Genomic DNA, 20,075 nt, shown 5'->3' on the forward strand with positions numbered 1-20,075 from the left:
AATTTATATAAAGATCTAAGAAAGTTGGAGTATTGATAGGAGATGCCTTTAATAATAGTACTATTTGTTTCTGGAGATTCAGAAGTTCTTTTCATAGATGGTGCTGCTCTCCTCAATCACCAACACCTGTGTGATTAATTGCCATCTGTGCTCCCTGGAAACTTGCTAATAGAACATGTCAGGATCTTTAATGAATTTTAAAATGCACCACTTATGGATAATCTTAAGCACTTTTTATATAAAGGAAATTATGGACCTCCTGTCTAATATATTACATTGATCCAAATAAATGAAACTGAGCCAACCCTTTTGTGTAATGTGACATTAAATTTAAATTAAAAGGTGAGAATAAAGTCTATAGTTACATAATCTATATAGTTTCTAGAATGTAAAAACTGGTCCACCTGCTGAGTCCCCAGATAGGTCTAGCAGTCAGGAAGGGAATAAGGAGCATTCTCCGCTGTCAGGCCAGAATATATCTAATGTTCCAATATAAAATTAGCAGAATTGGTCATAGCTTACACTAAGCAAAAATTTTGATTTATAGATTTACAACCTCTGTCTGCCACTGAATTCCTGTGAGGACCACTTAACCTCTCAGACACTGTATTTTCTCATTTCCATAGTAAGGGACAATTATATTGACCTGCCACATAATTACATGAGAACCCCATTAATGGAAAAGAGCTCTTTTCAAACTTAACTTTCTAGAATATAAATAATGGTCAAAAGACTTATTAGTATAGCTTTGCTCAAGTTGGTTAACCAGTTTACCTGAGAGTTTATGCTGTAAAAGATGAGCACTGATACAGAGCAGTGAAAAAAAAAACGAACTCTGTTTTACAGGTAGAAATGTAGAAATAGTGATGTTTGTGAGACTTTGCTATTATAAAAGGAGGGTAAATTGAATGGTTAATCTAAACACCAAGGAAAATTTTACCTTCACATATATTAACATTAATTTTATTGTACTATCTTTCCAATGACTACTGTAAATGTTTTAGACTGGTAGCACTGACTTTGCCCAAACCTTAGTCATCCTTCCATTCATTGATTCATTCACTCATTGAGCAAACACTAATACCTAGTGTTCTGTTTGAACTGTGGTTGGAACTGTGCCTTGACCCTACATTCTATCAAAGTTATGTAAGTCCAAGATACAAGATGTTCAAACATGAAAATAAAAGAAATTTAAAAGAAACATGAAAAGATACCCAGCATTTATGGGGTGATTTAAAAATAAATGAAAAATCATATTAAATATGCAGCTTTGTGGCTCTTCAAATTGTTGCTTTATTTTGAAACTAAATACGTACTTACATCTTTACTGTATGTCCACTTGTCAGATTTCATTCATTAATCTATTTATCCATGTATGCAACAGGCATTAAAATAAACTAATCTTCCCACAGTCATATTACAGGCCAGTTCCTACAGCTGTAAAACACAACATTCCTCCAAGAGAAATTGGAGACCAAGGTTTCCTGTAGAAATAAAGCCAAACATTCCTCTTTCACAAAATCTCCAATAAAGTTGGATAAATACTATATATCAGTTTCAGCCTAAGTTAGCAACTTGAGTGAGGGTAAATCAGAAGCCTCATTCATGAGGCCAAGTATTTTGGGGTAAAATAGAACATTAGTGTTAATGAACTGTGACTTTAGGAAATATCAGAGTAACTTTTTCTTTGTGTTTAATTTGTTCCTTAAAGGCTAAGTTTGAGTAAGATGTATTTCTAATTCTTTTCTCAGTAAAGTCTTTTAAGATTATATTACATTTTCAAATAAAATAATCAATTTTGATATATTTAAATGGAGAATAATGTTTTAGAGCTTATTTTTATATTATATCATAAAATTTAAAATTTCACAGCAATTTCCCAAACATTATTGAAGGTGTACTTTGGACCAAACCCTGTGCAAGGAGCTGATTATACAAAAATGAGCAGTGTCTGGAGGGGACCTGAAAGTGATCAGGCTAGTGTTAACCTTTGTTGGTAGTGTACAGAATTTATATAAACATAGACTTAACTTTTGGACTAATCGGAGGTATCAGAGCATTTACTGATCAGTTTTAGACTCTTTGAGAAAAAACCCTAATATTTCAGAGCAGTAGACAATGGTATCTTATACTCTGGAACCTAAAATAAGAGGTTAGATTACTATGCTTCTTTAATAAGCTTACTAAATTGAATTTTAATTGTTCACACTTTGAGGCAATGAATAACAAAAACTTCACCTCTGTAATTAAAACTGAGAAGGTCTGTTTTCTCCAAAGATGCCTCAGCTTTAATCATTTTAACCCTGAAGATAGCATTTCCTTTCCCACTAGGGCAAACCCACATGAAGTAGCACAGAATTCTGCCCTCATGTAATGGGCTTTTATTTAGTGAAGTGCTTCTGTTGTTCATGCTTATCTTTTATAATAGCTGTGGGCCACTGTTTTGTCCCAGAAGCTTATGTATAGAGCTATCCCTAGACAATATTTTGAAGTGGGCAAAGATTGTTTTGGATACTCTCCTTCGAGAACCATTCAGTCATTTTCTGAAGATGTCTACCTACTTCAGTTGCTTGTCATGTTTAATCAGATGACAATTTTTTGAAATTTTTTGAAATAAAAAACTTACTACTCAAAAATCACAAAACTAAATAAGTATAAAATAAATTTAAGTAATTAAATTTTCAAATGATGTTTTTATAAGTTAATAGCATTTATAGTTTGGAAATCATTAAAGTTTAAAATTATATGAAGATCCTTAGGATACCCTGTAAATGGAGAAATGGGTAATATTTAAATATAAAATTTAAATATAAGTGTATACCTTTTAATGAATACATATTAACTTATAAAACATATATCATACATATAAAGTATAAATATGTACTTATGTTTATTTTAGTATATACAAATATATGTAAAATATGACATAAATATTATCATATACATACATACATACATATATATATATATCTCCTCTGAAATTCATTCATTTGCCAAGCCACCTATTTGACAGAGAAGGAAGAAGATATGTTATCAAGCGAATTTGAAGTTCTGTTAAAAGTTTTAGAGCTACGTTTGTATACAATCACTCCTTATAAAGAAAAATACATTTCATAATACAAATCCAAATTTGAAGAAAAAAAGCAATTTTGAAGAAAAAATAGATTTTTCTAAAAACTATTTTATTCTGACCCATAGTTTTATGCTCTTTGGAACAATTTCATTAACCCTGTATCAAAAGATAGCTAACCTAATGCCATGTATTCTGGAATGGAGTGATCCAAACTAGAATTTTGGTATCTTATACTTGTTCATAATCTTAAACTGTCAAACACAGACTCTCTCTCCTTAATCTCATAATCTCTCCTAGGATTAAGCACTGAGTTTTTTCCCCATACACAATAATTCTTTTCCCAAGAGCACTCAGTCGCTTTTAAATTAACATGAAAAAGTCTCTAAAGCACATAAAGACATTACAAAAGAAAAAATTCTGTAGTCAAAGAAATAATCAGTGAATGGAAGTTATACACATTCTACAATGCATGTAATGTTTAAGAACACTTGTAATAAGGATGTTTCTTAGAAAGCAAGAAAGAAAGGGAGGAAGGAAGGAAAGAAAGGAAGAAGGAAGAAATAAATAAACACATTGTCAGTCTAATTCCTAACTGGCCGTTAAACTTTCAAATTGATAAATTCAAGATGTAGATCCCTAGAATAAAATCTCCAACCTTGATCTCAATGAGTAAACTGTGGTACTGATATCCAGTAGGGATAGATTGCTGTCTGGCAAAGCAAATTGAGTTCCTGGATCCTGGCTCCTTTCGCTTTGTGTTTAATATATACACTACGACCTGCTCTACGTCATCTTCTGCTCTCAACCTCAACTTGAAAGGCTCTCTGCCTGTGATGGGCTAGTTATTTTATGTTATTAGTCTGAATATAGTTCTAAGACATCCTACAGGTAGCTTCTAAGGTAGCCTGCAAGTCCCTAGTAGGCCTACAACTTCTGTTATACTAAATCCAGGTTCTGTAAGACAGTCAAAGAATTGGAGAAAAGTACAGCAGAGAGTCAGTGTTAAAAGGTCATATTTTTCAGTATTTTTTGAAGTGGTCAACTGAGAAGATAGGAATGTGTAGAACAGGGGCATGATAGATATGTTTAAGTGATTTCTAAAAGATTATTATTTCCAAAAAATTGATTATCATTTTCTATTTAACCGAAGCCTGGAAAAGAAAAAAATTTTCAGCCTCAAGATTTTGAGATTACTTTGAGGTTTGACTATAAGACTTTCCCAAGAGTGATAATCATAAATGACATTTATGAAACAATTTCTATGTGCTAAGGCACTCTCTATGTAGGCATGCGTTAATTGCTTTAATTCTACAAACAACCGTAGGCAGATATTTATATTAGCCTTTTATTTTTAAAGATGAAGAGACTGATGCTTGCAGAAGTGATATGACTTGCCCTAAAATTTTCAGTTTTATAGTGTAAACCAATAGGGACACAAAATTGACTTTAAAGGTTATATTATCATGAGTGTCTTTGGAATGAATTTTCTGAAAAAGACTGTAGAGTCTCATTATCTACTTAGGGACAAAGGGCTAAAGTACAGATATTTATAAAAATTATACACATTCAGACATACACACATACATCATTTTCATCTTTATTTATTTTGTTCCCAAGCCTAATATTTTGATAATTCTGTGAGATCAGTTGCATATGTGAGCTCCTTTTAAGAGGAGAACATAATCAGTACATTTATGGAACAAATTGGAATTGTTTCTTACTTAGTACTAGAAAGCATTTTTCTCCTCAAACAGAAATAAAATTAATAAATAAGATATATGAGATATAAGGTTATAATCTGACTATAACTTGGAAGAAAAAATTATAAATATATGTACTAAAAATTTGGGAAAAAAATAGACCAAAATATTGGAGGTGATTGTCTTGGGGTGGTAGGACTCTAGCCAATTTTCTTCTTTATTCTACACATATTTTCCGTTTTATTTAATGAGTGATTGTTACCCCTATGATGAAAAATATTTAAGTATGGAAATAGGAAATGTAATTACCTAAGGCTAAAATGAGAGTCCTAGAGTTACAAATATATTATTAAAATAAATTTCTATAAAATATGGGCATCCATTATAGAAATTTCTAGGCAGTAATAAGCACATTTGTTAGATTTGGGATCTTAGACAGTCACTACTTCAAAAGGAAACCTATCTCATTATCAAAATATTAGATATTGTAACTACATATTAGATTTTTAATATCTACTTATTGGAAACTTCTTTATATTGACCTAAATTTTATTTCACTATTTTGGTTTAGACTTAAAAATATAGAAAAAATCCCTAGGTTTAAAAAAGCAATCAAAAGGAATGTTTTGCTGCTTTACTAGTACTTTTTTTTCTCTTTTTTTTTTTAAATTTTACTTATTTATTTTTGTCTGCATTGGGTCTTCGTTGCCGTGTGTGGGCTTTTCTCTAGCTGTGGCGAGCGGGGGCTACTCTTCATTGCGATGTGCGGGCTTCTCATTGCAGCGGCTTCTCTAGTTGCGGAGCACGGGCTCTAGGCGCATGGTCTTCAGTAGTTGTGGCATACGGGCTCAGTAGTTGTGGCTCGCGAGTTCTAGAGTGCAGGCTCAGTAGTTGTGGTGCACAGGCTTAGTTGCTCTGTGGCATGTGGGATCTTCCCAGACCAGGGCTCGAACCCGTGTCCGCTCCATTGGCAGGTGGATTCTTAACCACTGTGCCACCAAGGAAGTCCCCCTTTTTTTTTTTTTTTTTTTTTTTTGCGGTACGCGGGTCTCTCACTGTTGTGGCCTCTCCCGTTGCGGAGCACAGGCTCCAGACGCGCAGGCTCAGCGGCCATGGCTCACGGGCCCAGGTGCTCCGCGGCATGTAGGATCTTCCCGAACCGGGGCACGAACCCGTGTGCCCTGCATCGGCAGGCGGACTCTCAACCACTGCGCCACCAAGGAAGCCCCTCACTAGTACTTTTAAAGTGCAGCTCTTTTCAAGGTACTCTGCTAAGCACTGATTGTGGCTTACCAAGATCAATAGAATATGTCCTGTCCTCAAAGAGTTCTCAGTCTATTTGAAGTCCTGATGGAGAGAAATTTACTATGTAGAATGAAGTAGGCAACTGTTTTCATTTGGAACTATTGGAGAGAAAACTTAAATCAATTCTCAATTCTTCTAGGTTTTAAGTAATAAGAAGAGAAATATATTAGAACTTGATTAAGCCAGGGACACACTCATGGATGGAGTGTTCTCGCACATTCATTTTAACAAATAACTTTTAAATTACTATATTCTATTACATTTCAAGGAGATCAGTGTTATGAAGCAACATTTTTAGTAATGCTAATTTAAAATATTAACATTAATAATCCATCTGACTTATTTACATATTGGGAATGAAGAAGAAACCAAAATTTTTCCCAAATGGCTTTACAGTTGTTCCAGCATCATTTATTAAGTAATCCATCTTTTCCCTACAGATATAAGATGCTACATTTACCCTACAATAAATTCCCATGGGAGTTAGACTTAGTTCTGGATTTTCTATATAATTATATAAAACTATTCCCTTTTAAATTTCTCCTTGGGTCAATATTGTGCTCAACAAGGTTTCCTTATCTTGGATAGAAAATATATCCTCATTAAAACCATGAGATAGAAAGTAGTCCTAAGGAGTCAATGAGTCAGGCTGCCTTCATAGACACAAAGAAGTCCAGTGTGTGTGTCTGTTTGACATTGTTATCAATTATTATAATGTTATATTTAAAAGGCCTTTTTCAAAAATAGAAACAGTAATCATTTATGTGTACTCATCATAGTTTATAATAATAATTATTTAATCTTCCCAACTATGTGAAGAGGCATTGTAATTATTAATACCATCTAAATTTTATAGGATGGATATCTGTCTCAGAGATGCAAGTCATGAGCCCAGGACTAAATGGCTAGCAAATAACAAAAAGAGATCTCAAATCAAACTCAGATCTTTTGACACTAATTCAAAGCTGTTTCTAGTACTTCAAATTTCCTAGAGTTAGAAGCATTTTCAGAGTTTGGGCCTTGTGCCTGGCACTACAATAGGTATTATGTGGTAGGACAAAAATCTTCAGTTCTGACTCCCTAGGTTAAGGTGGAATCACCTCTGAAGTCCCTTATAGACTAGGCAGAGGCAAAACTGTGAAGTAGTGGCTTATCTTGTCACCCTCTTGGCACATTTATAGTACTCTCTTTCAAACACCAGCCATTTCATGCTCTTATGGTTCTAATAAGCAAACAACACATCAATGCCCTATTCAAGCCTATCCTCTTTGGACTTAGTCTCATGCTATGAACCACAATTCCTTTTCACTTTCAATGCTGTGAATTTACAGCTCTGCATCCTAAAGTGGTCTCGTATTACATCATAATTTAAGAGTGATGCAACGCAATCCTCTTTTTTATACTTTATGAAGGACTTCTAGTAATTGATTATTACTTTTTTATCATAAAGAAATATAGCATTATGGGAAACTTCACCCATCATCCTACAATAAGATATAATCTTAATCTTTACACAGATAGATAGGAAGAAATAGATATAGATATATAGACAATAGAACAAAAATAAAACAGGCCTTCAAGTGGAAAGATTTGGGTTCTAATCCTTTCCTTAGCATTTATAACCTGGGTAATAATGGCAAATTCCTTTGGCTCCTAGTCCTAAATCTAGCCTTTGTACATACGGTAAAACATGAAGTTCCACTTTTCTAAGCCTTATTTCTTTATCTATAACATGAATATATTTGCATTTGCTGTCCTCATTAAGGGTTGTTGTGAAGTACAATTGAGAGCGTGTGTATAGAAATCAATTGCAAAATATAATGCAGCGTTAAGATTCAAAGATTTAGAACAGGCACTCTTAAGGATGCTAATCTTTGCAGGAATCCTGCTCATACTTTTCTGGTCTCTATTGGCGTGTATGGAGATTGAGACTGACACAAACAAATGTGCTCATTATTCTGCAGAAGGATTGGGCCTTTAAAGTGAAAATTCCATTATTATAACATGGAATAACAAAGAAGCTTTCCATCTCTTCCCTTGCTCTATGAGTTAACCAACAGTTTATTCTAATTATGTCAAAGGTGGGCATAACTCCCCTAAAATAGGACTTCTTTGTCTTGGCCACAACTGGAACTAATTTTTTTATTAGGCCAGTATCACAGCAGAAATAAATAACCCAGTCAGCAAACAGAGCGGAGCTGATTAAATCTATAGGATGTCGGTATCATTTTCTGTTTTCAAGGCAAATGGAATCTCTCATGCCTTCGTTTCAATGACTAAGACAAGAAGCTGGCCTTGTGGGTAGAGGTCAAGTGCAATTTGATAAGGACCTTGGTCTCAAAATATATTAAAGATCAGAACATCATATAAAAGATTAGGATGAAGTTCCCTGAGCTGTTACAAGAACTAGAAAATGTCAAGTTTCAAGAGACCTTAGACCTCTGCTAATAAAGCCCTTTCATTTTACAGATGGGAAACTAGAGCAGTGTGTTGATTAGCCTAAGATGATATGGGTACAGTGAGTGTTAAAACCAGAACAAAAGTATGGATCAATAATATCATTTGAATATTAATATTTGTAACTTCAGTAATTATTTACACTCTTTGTTTCCTTCCAACTGTAGTTATAAATACTGCTTCGTAAATACTTAGGGCACTCCCTAAAATGCTTTCTTCATCTGCCTAGGACGCAGAACTGGTTCAATATATGGATTACATACTCAAAGGAAGCTTTCCATGGAGAGGAGAGAGAACAGAGATAGGAATGCTGTGATTCTATTGCTTTTATTGTCACTCTCCCTTTCTTCTTATTTCTTTAATTTGAAAGGTCTTTGCTCAGTTGCATCCAGTATGTCTAAGGCAACATGCTTTAATATTGATGTTCTCAGGACATGCCATGTCAATTACTCTTTCTTCTCTTCTTAATCTCTCTGTGCCTCATTTTTTTTCATCTATAAAATGAGGGTAACAGTAGTACCCCGTCTGTGAGAATGAAAAGAGACAACATATATAAAGCATTTTGAACATTGCTAATACATAGTAAATGCTAATAATATTAGCTATTATTATGACCACTGTTTTTATTGTTATTTGCTAAAACTTTTCTTCAGACACTGTCAGTGAAACACCACTTTTTAAGGTAATAAGGCTATTCACAGGGCACATGGAAAAATCTGGCCAGATAGCCTCGATATATTATTTGAGATTGTTTTTAAAAGCCAGTTTAAGAGCAGAATAATTTTCAGATCCCATTGAAGATTGTTTCTTATAATTATAATGACAGACGATGGCATAAGGGATACTATGTGTATGAACAGAATTTTTTAATGTGTAAAATTTTAAATTAGGTTACAAAAGGAAAAAGTTTACCAGCAATGTACAAAAACAATCCCATAAATGTGTGAATCTCTCCTAATAATCTTATTGCACACAGAGATAAAGGTTTTATCATAATTCTATAAGCTTTCTAAGGACTTTCCACTTCTCTGACTGTATCTGGGCCCTATCCCTGATTTACTGGACTTTCTAGAGGCTTCACTATTAAATTACAGTTTATTCTCAAAACGAAATGGAACTTGCCCAGACAACAATAAAAATAAGTGTCTATGTAGTGAATGTTACTGCATGTCAAATGTTTTATGAACCCAACCTCCTTGAAGTTCATTTTAACACTGCAATACAGGCATTATGATCCTCATTTTTCATATGAGAAAATGGAACCTCAGAGAGATTGACTGACTTTCCCAAGGTCACACAGCTCATGAAGGCCATAACAGAGTTTCAAACCTAGCTTGGTCATTTGCCATGTGGAAAGTTTAAGGGGCTTTATTGAAAAAAACAGCATTCTGAAACTATTATCTTTTAAAACATATATAGAAATATTATGAATAAAACATAAGAGAAAAATGAATGGAAATATAAAAACGGAAGAAATATCTTTTTAAACCAGCTGTTCTGTGAGAAACCAGTGGTTCTATATTGCAGTATTTAACAGCAGATAAAAATATGTGTATGTACTTTTACTGTGAGTAGCAGATGTTGTTAGATTTTTTTTTTCAATTCAACATTTATTAACATGAATGATTAACTTGATCTTCCTTGAAAATAAATTTTGAAAATATTTTTTGTGGAGCATTTGAGACTTCTAATTGTCCTTTGGGATTACTTGTATCCCAGTTTCCTTTAAAGCCAGTATTACTTTAGGAACATCCTAGAAGCATAGTGAGAGGAGAGGGAATCAGGATTCATATGCAGGTAAAGACCACATCTCTGGGTTTTCCAGGAAGCACAGAGCAACGTGGAAGAGTAGCAGCCTCCTACAGCAGCTCTGTGTCTGGATTTGAGAATGGACATGTATTTGGAGAGTGTTAATGGTCACTTCTGGCCTTCATGGGGCCTTTGGTTTGCCTTAATTTTTTTTTTTTTTTTTTACGTAGCAGGCTCTACTGCCTGGTAATATTTAGATGCCAGTTCCCACGTACAGTAATCATATAGTGGTTATCATAAAGGATGTCAGTGTTGCCATTTATTGAGGAAAAATATTTTACAACTGCTGTTTAGAACCAGAAATGTTCTGTGGAATCATATGGTACTCTTGTGTATATAAAGGGGCAGATGCAATCCAACTGCGTGGAGCTCTTCAAGACCTACTGAAGAGCCTCATCCCTTTTGAAAGAGAGCTGCTTTTTAATAATTCTCAGATTATCTGTATAAGTCATAGTAATTCACACTATCAAGAATAAAATGATCTTAAATATTTTAGGATCTCCAGCTGGATTTAATTAAGCAAGAGGGTCCCACCCCCGTGTTTATGCTCACCAAATGGTTGTCAGTTCCATGTAAATTTTATGAAAGTCTTATGTATGTTTTTAAGACTCTGAATTAATTTTATTACCAATTATGATACCATCAAACAAAAGACGTGCTTTTCTAAAGTGAGGAGATTATCATGAAGTACTGATAAAATGAAAACATAGAGTGTAGATTCAGAAAAATTTAGGTTTGAATTTAGACTACCTCTTACTAAATGGAAGACTTTGAATAAGTCTCTTAATCTCTCTGGGATGCAGTTTCTTCCTCAATAAAATGAAGATGCCACGTACCACATAGGGTTGTTGTGAAAGTCAAGAGTGTGATGCCTGGTCATACCAGGTCTCCAACAATTTTGAGTTTAAGGCAGTCGTTAGTAGTACCCTATGAATTCTTCCCCAATCTCACTCCATTCCCTTCCCACTGAGAGGCAACTATTATTTGTTATCCTAGAATTTCTATCACCATGACTTACTTAATTACATGTTTTGTGTCCCTGAGCAATACATATACATTTTTTTCCACCTTGTATATTTTCACTTATCTTTCTATTCTCAGCTCAAGGTCATCTTCATGAAGTCTTCCTCAGTTCCCCAGGCCCAGCTCCCTGACTGTCCCTGCCTCTAGGATTGCTCTTCCCCAACCCATTCTCCAAATAGAATCCTGTCACTCTCCCAATCAACTCTAGAGACGCCCCTGTTCTCCTGGTCCATGCTTAGAGATAAAGGAGTTGATGCAACACATGCAAACCACAGTGTTATTCCTAGGTTTTCTCAAAAGACTGATTAAAGCCCCGCTTGGGAAAGCCTTGCTACTCCCTGATGGATGCCTCCCTGGCCCTCTAGGAGAGGTGGAGTCTTCATAGACCTGTCCCAGAGAGGCCTGGATGCTTTCCGGCAGTGAAAGATGAACCCCACCTTAATATTTACTGGGACCTTCTCCCCATGGCTATTGGACAGATCTTTAGCTCCTGATGTTCCTCTGAACCAGGAAAATGTGGAACAGAGAAATGCTGACCTACTCTGACTTCAAAATATAGTTTTAGGGGAAGATACATTTTTATGTCATTGGTGCAAATAATTACAGAGTACTCACTACTCCGAGTTCCACTTGATCAGTGAAATAATGTAAATGAATGCCTTTGCTCATGACAGCGAAACTTATAGGGAGAAAAAAAGTCTCATAAGCCTTTAGAAAAGTTTTTTTAAAGATATAGGTCATTTCAAATCATCTCTGAAAATCCCTTCTATATTAAAAATTAGTAAAAGTATATAAAAATAATACCTAACTAATATGATTATAGGGAAGCTTTAGGTCAAACTAATGATGTAGGGAAAGTATTTTTCTTTGTATTCAGCCTGTAAGTATCCACATTTTGGAATTAGAATTAAATATTACTAATTTTACCATAGAGATTTTTTTTTTTTTTTTTTTTGCGGTATGCTGGTCTCTCACTGTTGTGGCCTCTCCCGTTGCGGAGCACAGGCTCCAGACGCACAGGCTCAGTGGCCATGGCTCACGGGCCCAGCCACTCCGCAGCATGTGGGATCTTCCCGGACCAGGGCATGAACCTGTGTCCCCTGCATTGGCAGGCGGACGCTCAACCACTGCGCCACCAGGGAAGCCCCATAGAGATTTTTTAATTCTATATTTATACTTTCATGATATACTGATGTCGTATATATAATTTACTTGATGCTGAGTCCTTAGTCAGGGACATAGTCTAGAAATGCAACATTGTGCCTGGAATAAATACGATTCACTTGATGGAATGATTTCCATTGAGGAAATAAACTGGAGACTTCTGCATTTGTCAGAAAGTTAGTCTCCAAATGCAAGTATTCCAAATGTTGCTCTGGACAAAGTCTTTAGGAAGAAAATAAAACTAGTTTGTTCTTTGAAAGCAGTTGACCTCAAAAGTTTTAGATTGATTCTAAATTGGAATTTTTTGCTGAGTCGTCTTGAAAGTTTTTTCATTTTGTTTTCTTTTTGTCATATGTACTAAAAGGTCCAAAAGGACCTAGGGCATCTGTTTATTTATATTATATAATGTTAGGAAGCCTGTTAGTTCTTAAATACACTATTAGGATCTTCTCTTTCCCAGATAACAATATCATATTTCAAATAAGTTGAGTCTCAGAGTTGCCAGCAACTCTTGAGGATGACTCTCCAAATTATTAGATTTTCAGCAATATGCAAGAAAAGACTTCATCATTTCTTGTCTAAAAACCAATATTGTTGCGACAATTTAAGAGATTTGGGGGAAAGATCTTTGCCTGGGAATCTTATGGGATCCCTCTCTGCCATGCTTTTATCTGAACCAACATGCACCACTGTGCCTTGCTCTGCCCTCAGCTCAGTCACAGATTCTCAAAGGCAGGTTCCAACTCCTAGAAACAAAACTTCTTCTCTCTCATCAAGACCAGGTCACCCTTCAGGTGAAAACATTCAGTCTAATTTGCTGAAGGTCATCTTAATATTTCCTGGGCAGATGGGCTGGTGTTTCTGAGACTGACAGATTGATGCCAACTTACCTGGAGTGGATCTTCATTCAGGTTCAGTTGAGTTACAGCTTCACAGTGTAGTGTTTTCCTTATGTCATTGTTCATTTCTGCCACACAGGATTTTTAACATAGAAGTTGGATTTTCTATGATCCAGAAAGAAGAATCATATAGGAAAGAAACATTCATGTAATTTTCTTCCCTTAAAATAACTATTTCCCTTATTCAGTTAAGAATCATTTTGTTTTTAGAAATTGAAATTAAAAGCATACCAAATGCCTCCTCAGAGAAGTCCCTCTTTCCTCTCTTTTCTGTTTCTCTTCAGGTAGAGATCTCAGGGAAAGTGAAAGGCAAGTGTAAAATGAAGCGCTAAAGGTAATTTCTAGCCATACTTCTCCTTAGGAACTTACAGGAATGTTTCCTTACCCACACCTGGGCCACACCCAGTGAATCAGAATCTTGAATGAGAGGCCAGGAAACCAGTGTGTTTTTATAGCTCCCTAGGTGATTCTAATATGCATCCAAACTTGAGAAGACCTAGTGTTTCCAATCCTGAAGCAATATTGAATACCTCTCCTGTCCCCAGCTTGCACTTGCTACTACATATTACCTATGTGACTTTTAATACTGTCTATCCTGTTTTCATATCTGTAAAGTGGATGTGGTGAGTGGTGGTGGCTGCTCTATATTTCTTCATCATGAAAACCACAAGCAAAACCATTTATCTTCCATATAGCAATTCATTCTGTTTGAGGATATTGTAAAATGCAGCAATGTGATTAGGATAATCAGTACATCATTTCCATCCCATTCACTCTGTTTAGAACTAAAGCTCCCAGAGTATTTAGTTAATGGCTATTATATTATTTTATTTTTAAATTTTTCATTCATTCATTTAACAAATATCTATTGGGTATACCTCATGATATACCCTTATGTAGAATGGCCCATCACAGAATCATGGATCCTAGGGCTGAAAGGGACCTAGTCCAATTTTTCCCAATTAGAAGATGGAAAAACTGAGATCTGGAGGGTATTGTATCTTATTCATGACTAGTTACATTAGACTAACACACCTACTTAGTGGCAGAGCTGGAACAAGACCCAAATACTCTTCCTCAATCTTTTTCCTGAGCCCTTAAGGCATATTTTATTACAGTTACCTGTTGTTGCATAAAATATTACCCCAACATTTAGTAGCTGAAAGCAATAATCATCATTTATTATCTCTGGCTGTTTCTGCATCAGGAATTTAGACAGAGCACAGGGGAAACAATTTGACTTGTCCCTTGATGTCTGGGGCTTCAGCCTGAAGACTTATAGGTGGGGGACTACAATCATGTCAAGCCTCTTTCATCACATGCATGGCAGTTGATGCTTGGACTGTCAATCAGAACACCCGTACTTGGCCCTTCTATGTGTTATAAGCTGAGCTTCCTTACAACATGGTGGCTGGGTTCCAAGGGCAAGTGTCTCAAGAAAAAGAGAGAGCCAAGGAGAAACCAATAGCCTTTTATAGCTGAGCCTATGAAGTCATGAAGAATCATTTCTGCCATACTCTGAAGGTCAAGTCAATTACTAAGGTATCCCCAAATTGAAAAGGAATGAATGTAGACACAACCTCTTGAAGGAGGAGTGTCCACATCACATCATAAAATGATGCGGGATGAGATTTATATTGGAGCTGCCATTTGGGAGAATACAACCTTTCACAAGTCAGAGCTTATTTATGGGAGCCTGGTACAATTTGAAAACCACGTCCATCACTTTTTTTCTGTAAAAGGGCAAGACAACACAACTCCATCAAGAATACGTCCCTGAAAAGCTGAAAGCCAATCATGCTTTAACAACATATCTCAAACATACACACACACACACACACTATATATGTATATCCCCTCCACATTTAATATTCTGAGTTATACTACATCTTCATGCTTATTAATGCTACATGAATGTTAGTAGTAAGATCCTTGAAAAAATGAACAAGAACTCTTTATTATTTTCCACAGTGTTTGGAAAGTGGGAGGAACTTTAGTCCCATCATATGGACCCTCAAGAAATCAGAAAAAAATTATATCTGGAGATTTATTATATAAAGTCATATTAGAAAATCTCCCATTATTTTAGAATATATTTCTGAATGTTAAGAGACAGGAATCAGTGACAAACTTTAAACCTAATAGGAATTATTTTCTGTTGTGATTAACACAAAATAACCAGAGTGGCTAAAACATTTAAAATCATTTAATCTGATTTCATGACAGAAAATCTTAGTTTTACTTTTTATTTTTAAAACTTACTACATTGACACCTTGTTTTGGAAAATATTTTGTTTTTGTCAGTTGAGCAAATATCAACATAATTTAGCAGATTTAAACTGCTTCAACTTGCAGTTACTAGTTCAGGGAGCCACTGTTATTATCTTATTTAGGGACCATCTATCATATTGCATGTAATAACTTAAGTGAATGCATAAAGATAGCATTAAAAGGTAAGATGAAAAAATCTCTCTAAGCCTTTCAATTTAATGTCAAAGTTAATTTGTTGTATACGTCCCAAAGGAAGGACATCCTTATTAATTCATCCTTTCTAACCACTGAACGTGTAGATGGTCTAAGTCCTTGTTCTTCTAATTTTCAAAACTCTATCAATTTACTTGGGAATTATTTTCTAAATATTTTTAGAATTTTAAACATAGTCCTTGAATTAAAAATGTAGCTGGAACAGAGTCCTTGATTCAAGTATCATTAATTGAATAACCCTTAAGTCAAACCCCAACTGAAGAGTCCTTTAAAACTAACTTGAATTCTAAAATACATTCCTAAAGGAATACATGTATAAAATTTTTCTTGATGTTATAGCACTACAAAGGCAATGTGGAAATATTTACACATTTCCCAATCATGACAATTATATATTATATCCTATAAAAATGAAAATCTTGGATCATGTTATATGTGTCTTACCACCAATTTTTCAGAGTGCTGTACTCCATAATTATGATGTACCTAAAGCTGAAAGACCTGTTTGGAAAAATATCTAGTATTGTTAGCCTACAAATGAAGGTCACAAGGCTTTTATAGATGGTTTATGAAAATTTTTCTTGTAGCATCAGTGTTTATGATCTGTTTGTCTATAATCACTGTCCACAATTTTATTCTTAGCATGAACTAATAACATTTTTTTCTGTCGAGTCCAAAACAGAATATGTATTTATTGAGTATACATTTGTGCACACATACATGCAGTAGAAGGCATAAATGGATGGGACAAGTGATTCTTGAATTCCTTTGCCACTCAAGTTACCCATTAACTGAAAGTGAGAGAACCACATATCTACACAATATCTAATTCCTTTTTGCCTGAAATTTTCACTTCATTAATTGATTCACTCTCTTCTGGCACCTGTTTTGGTATAATATAAGTGCAGTCTCTTTGAAATTATTTCCCAAAATATTCATGATTGCTGAGTGCATAGGTATGTTAGTCATTTTGTGAGTCGTGAGAAGTAGGAAAGTCTTAGTTTTTTCTGTACTGAGTACCTAGTTTATTTAATTTTGAACAAGGGAGTAGGAAAGAGGAACCCAAATCCCCAATTTTTAAGCTAGCTCTATAGAAATTAAAATCAGGAAGACATTACTGCATAGTCGCTAAGTAATGGGCTACAAGACCTTCGAGATCTGATATTGAATCCCTGCTCTGCCACTTTCTCACCTGCAAACCTTCTCTCTTAGGATTGTTTTGAGAGAATTAATTTACGTGATGAGAATAAGGCCTCAAGCACCCACCATTCTAGGCACACAACTATTGTCATACAAATAGGTCTTCACAAAAGCAGTACTCTACCTGTGATGCCCTAAGACCTGGACTTTCATTTTAAACAGGGTTAAGTAAAAATATTTCAATGACCCAACTCAGTAGACCACTCAACTACTATTTACAGTCGTGGCTTTCGTTTTGTTTGACTTTCTAACTGTCACGTTAGAATACAGTGTCAACAGAAGCAGAATTTAGGTTTAAATTCAACTAAATTGTATTAAAAACAATTGCATTTATGCTTTAATTGGAGTGTGTTGAAAAGCCCACCCTCCTTTCTGAGTCCACGTGCCCTCTGACAGCCACACTTCTGAGATTGTAGTATATCCAACTGGAAAATATATTCCATTTTGCTTTAACTCATTACCCCCCCTTCTGCTGACTGAAAAAATTTCTTTGGGTATATTCCAAATGGCAATAGAAGTTTTCATTGTACTTATTAGCATCTATGCTTCCATAAGATTCTTTGAGGATATCCAATGACATATTGTAGCTTTAATCCTGGAACTCTTAAGCTAATCAGAGATTCGAGGTTTTGTGAAATTTGGAGCATTGATTCTTACAGATAAAACTGGAGAAGAGGTAGTTGTCTTCATCTTGTCCATGCGAACAATTGCACGCGGGAATGCAAACGTCATCATCCTGATTCCAGTCCTGCACAAACAATGATGTAGGGGTGGTTTCTTGTGCTTGCTTTCTCGGTAATTCTTTCTTTCCTTGGGACCTGATTCAACTTCCAGTCTGTCTCAAGAACCCCAACGTTAAGAGCGTGTATAGGCCTGCCTTACCTGACCATTCACTCTGCCCCTTTGAATCCTAGCTCACTACCCTTCCTGCTTTTCATTGCTCTGCCAGCTGGTGGCCCTTCTGAAATGCTGCTGTTACACTAATGCTTTCTCAGTCAGGTGTTAACTGACATAACAGCTTCACACATCCACTTTTTATCACTTCCTCACCCTATTGTATGTTAACTGTGTGTGTGCTCAACAAGGGAGTGTTCGGCTGCCTTCTAGTTACACTCCTTACTCTTCATTTTCACTAAACTAACCCTAATTTGGCTCTTTGGGACTTTATTCTTTTCTGATATTAGCCACTTTCTGGAGAAGTTTTTGCTTAGGAAAGTAAGTTAGAAAACCGAGACCCTCCAGATCGCATACAACCCTGAGTAAGAGATTAAACAAAGACTTAATACAGAAATCTTTAGTTGTGACCAAAATGTATACCACAAAATGGTATACATTTCACCATTATTTGGTTCCCACACAGGCAGTACATCTGTAATAATTGTTAGTAGTTCATTCATGACCTCTGGCCATTTAACTTATTTCCATAGAAAATCTTATTATGTGTTTCTTTGTCTTAGTTTATGATTCAATTTTGTCTTATGCTTTTTCTTTTTGCCTTTCTATGATGATTTCAATACTCACCACACATGTGCTTACTACTGGGGCAAAATCACCATAGTGAAGCATTTTAATGACAGCACTCTGTTGTTTTTTTTTTTGCGGTACGCGGGCCTCTCACTGTTGTGGCCTCTCCCGTTGCGGAGCACAGGCTCCGGACGCGCAGGCTCAGCGGCCATGGCCCACGGGCCCAGCCGCTCCGCGGCATGTGGGATCTTCCGGGACCGGGGCACGAACCCGTGTCCCCTGCAACGGCAGGCGGACTCTCAACCACTGCGCCACCAGGGAAGCCCTAGCACTCTGTTTTTGATGGTAGCGCAAGGCAGCTTGTTCTTAGTGCTCCTTCACAAGGAATTGTGCGATGTCCCAAGGAAAAGAGAAGAGCTATTAAATAGCTGATAGCCCTGATGCAATGTCTTCTATTTCTTGGCCACATTCTGGAGCTATCCAGGAATGGATGTCCTTAATGACTTCTTTCCAAGAAAATTCTCCAGAGAAATAAGGTATCTTCCCCTCTCTAAGCAGTATTATTAAATGGAGCTTTTGTCGTTTGGCACACTGCCATTCAGAGGAGAGCTGTGATCTTGCCCCAGTGGGAGACAGAAGAGTACAAAATGTATCCTCTGGGTCCCAAGATCCTGACTACAGGTTAGAACACAGGAATGGTCTGTCAGCATTTTTCTCCCACAGAAAAGTCCCTTCAGTTTCCTCCTTCTTTCATCCCTGAATACTGAGTGTTGCAGTGCCTAATACTCCATTCTGTTGTCACCATCCTCCATCTTTATAGAATTGTAGAGTTACTGAAAGTTAGGGAGCTTATAGTAGTCTCTCATTTTCCACATCTCGCCAAATTTCCCACAAGTAGGTAATAACAGGGCTGGGACTTGAATCCGTATCTCCAGACTCCCATTCAAGTTATTTCCCCTCAGCCCTCCGCAGTCAGCTACTTTATCCTTTCCCACTGTGTCAGTGATGAGCTCTGAATGATGCCAGTCATTTAGAGCTTTTTTTTGATGTCTTTATCATTTTTATTTCTATTTTTAATTGTGGTAAGATACAAGGATCATAAAATTTTCCATCTTAACCATTTTTAAGTATATAATTCAGTGGCCTTAAGTACCTTCACATTGTTGCACAAGCATCTACCTCCAGAACATTTTTCATCTTGCAAAACTGAAAATCATACCCATTAAACAGTTAACACCCCTGGCCCCATGCCTTCCCACTGTGGTGGTATCTCATTGTGGTTTTTATTTATGTTTCCCTTATGATTAGTGATGTCGAGCATCTTTTCAAGTGCTTATTGGCCATTTGTGTATCTTCTTTGGAGACATTCTATTCAAGCTCTTTGCCCAAATTTTAATGTAGTTTTTTCTTGTTGAGGGTTTTGGTTTTTATTTATTTACTTATTTTTGGATAACTTATATAACACTTGTCTCTTCCTGAGAAATGTCATGCTAAAAA

At 35.8% G+C, this 20,075-nt stretch overlaps 1 protein-coding gene and 1 long non-coding RNA gene across 2 annotated transcripts in view; one reads left to right on the plus strand and one right to left on the minus strand.

Moving 5' to 3' along the window:
- Window positions 1-20,075, plus strand: part of CALCR (calcitonin receptor) — a 150,106-nt gene that overhangs the window by 48,992 nt on the left and 81,039 nt on the right. The gene's annotated exons all lie outside the window — the stretch shown is intronic.
- LOC137228586 (uncharacterized) lies at window positions 1,397-13,792 on the minus strand. Its single transcript, XR_010945310.1, has 4 exons — window positions 13,662-13,792; window positions 13,422-13,535; window positions 2,957-3,002; window positions 1,397-1,484 (listed from the first exon to the last, which is right to left on the minus strand). It is a non-coding gene; the product is annotated as an uncharacterized lncRNA (long non-coding RNA).

This window comes from Pseudorca crassidens, chromosome 8, assembly GCF_039906515.1.
Source record: "Pseudorca crassidens isolate mPseCra1 chromosome 8, mPseCra1.hap1, whole genome shotgun sequence".
NCBI lineage: Eukaryota > Metazoa > Chordata > Mammalia > Artiodactyla > Delphinidae > Pseudorca > Pseudorca crassidens.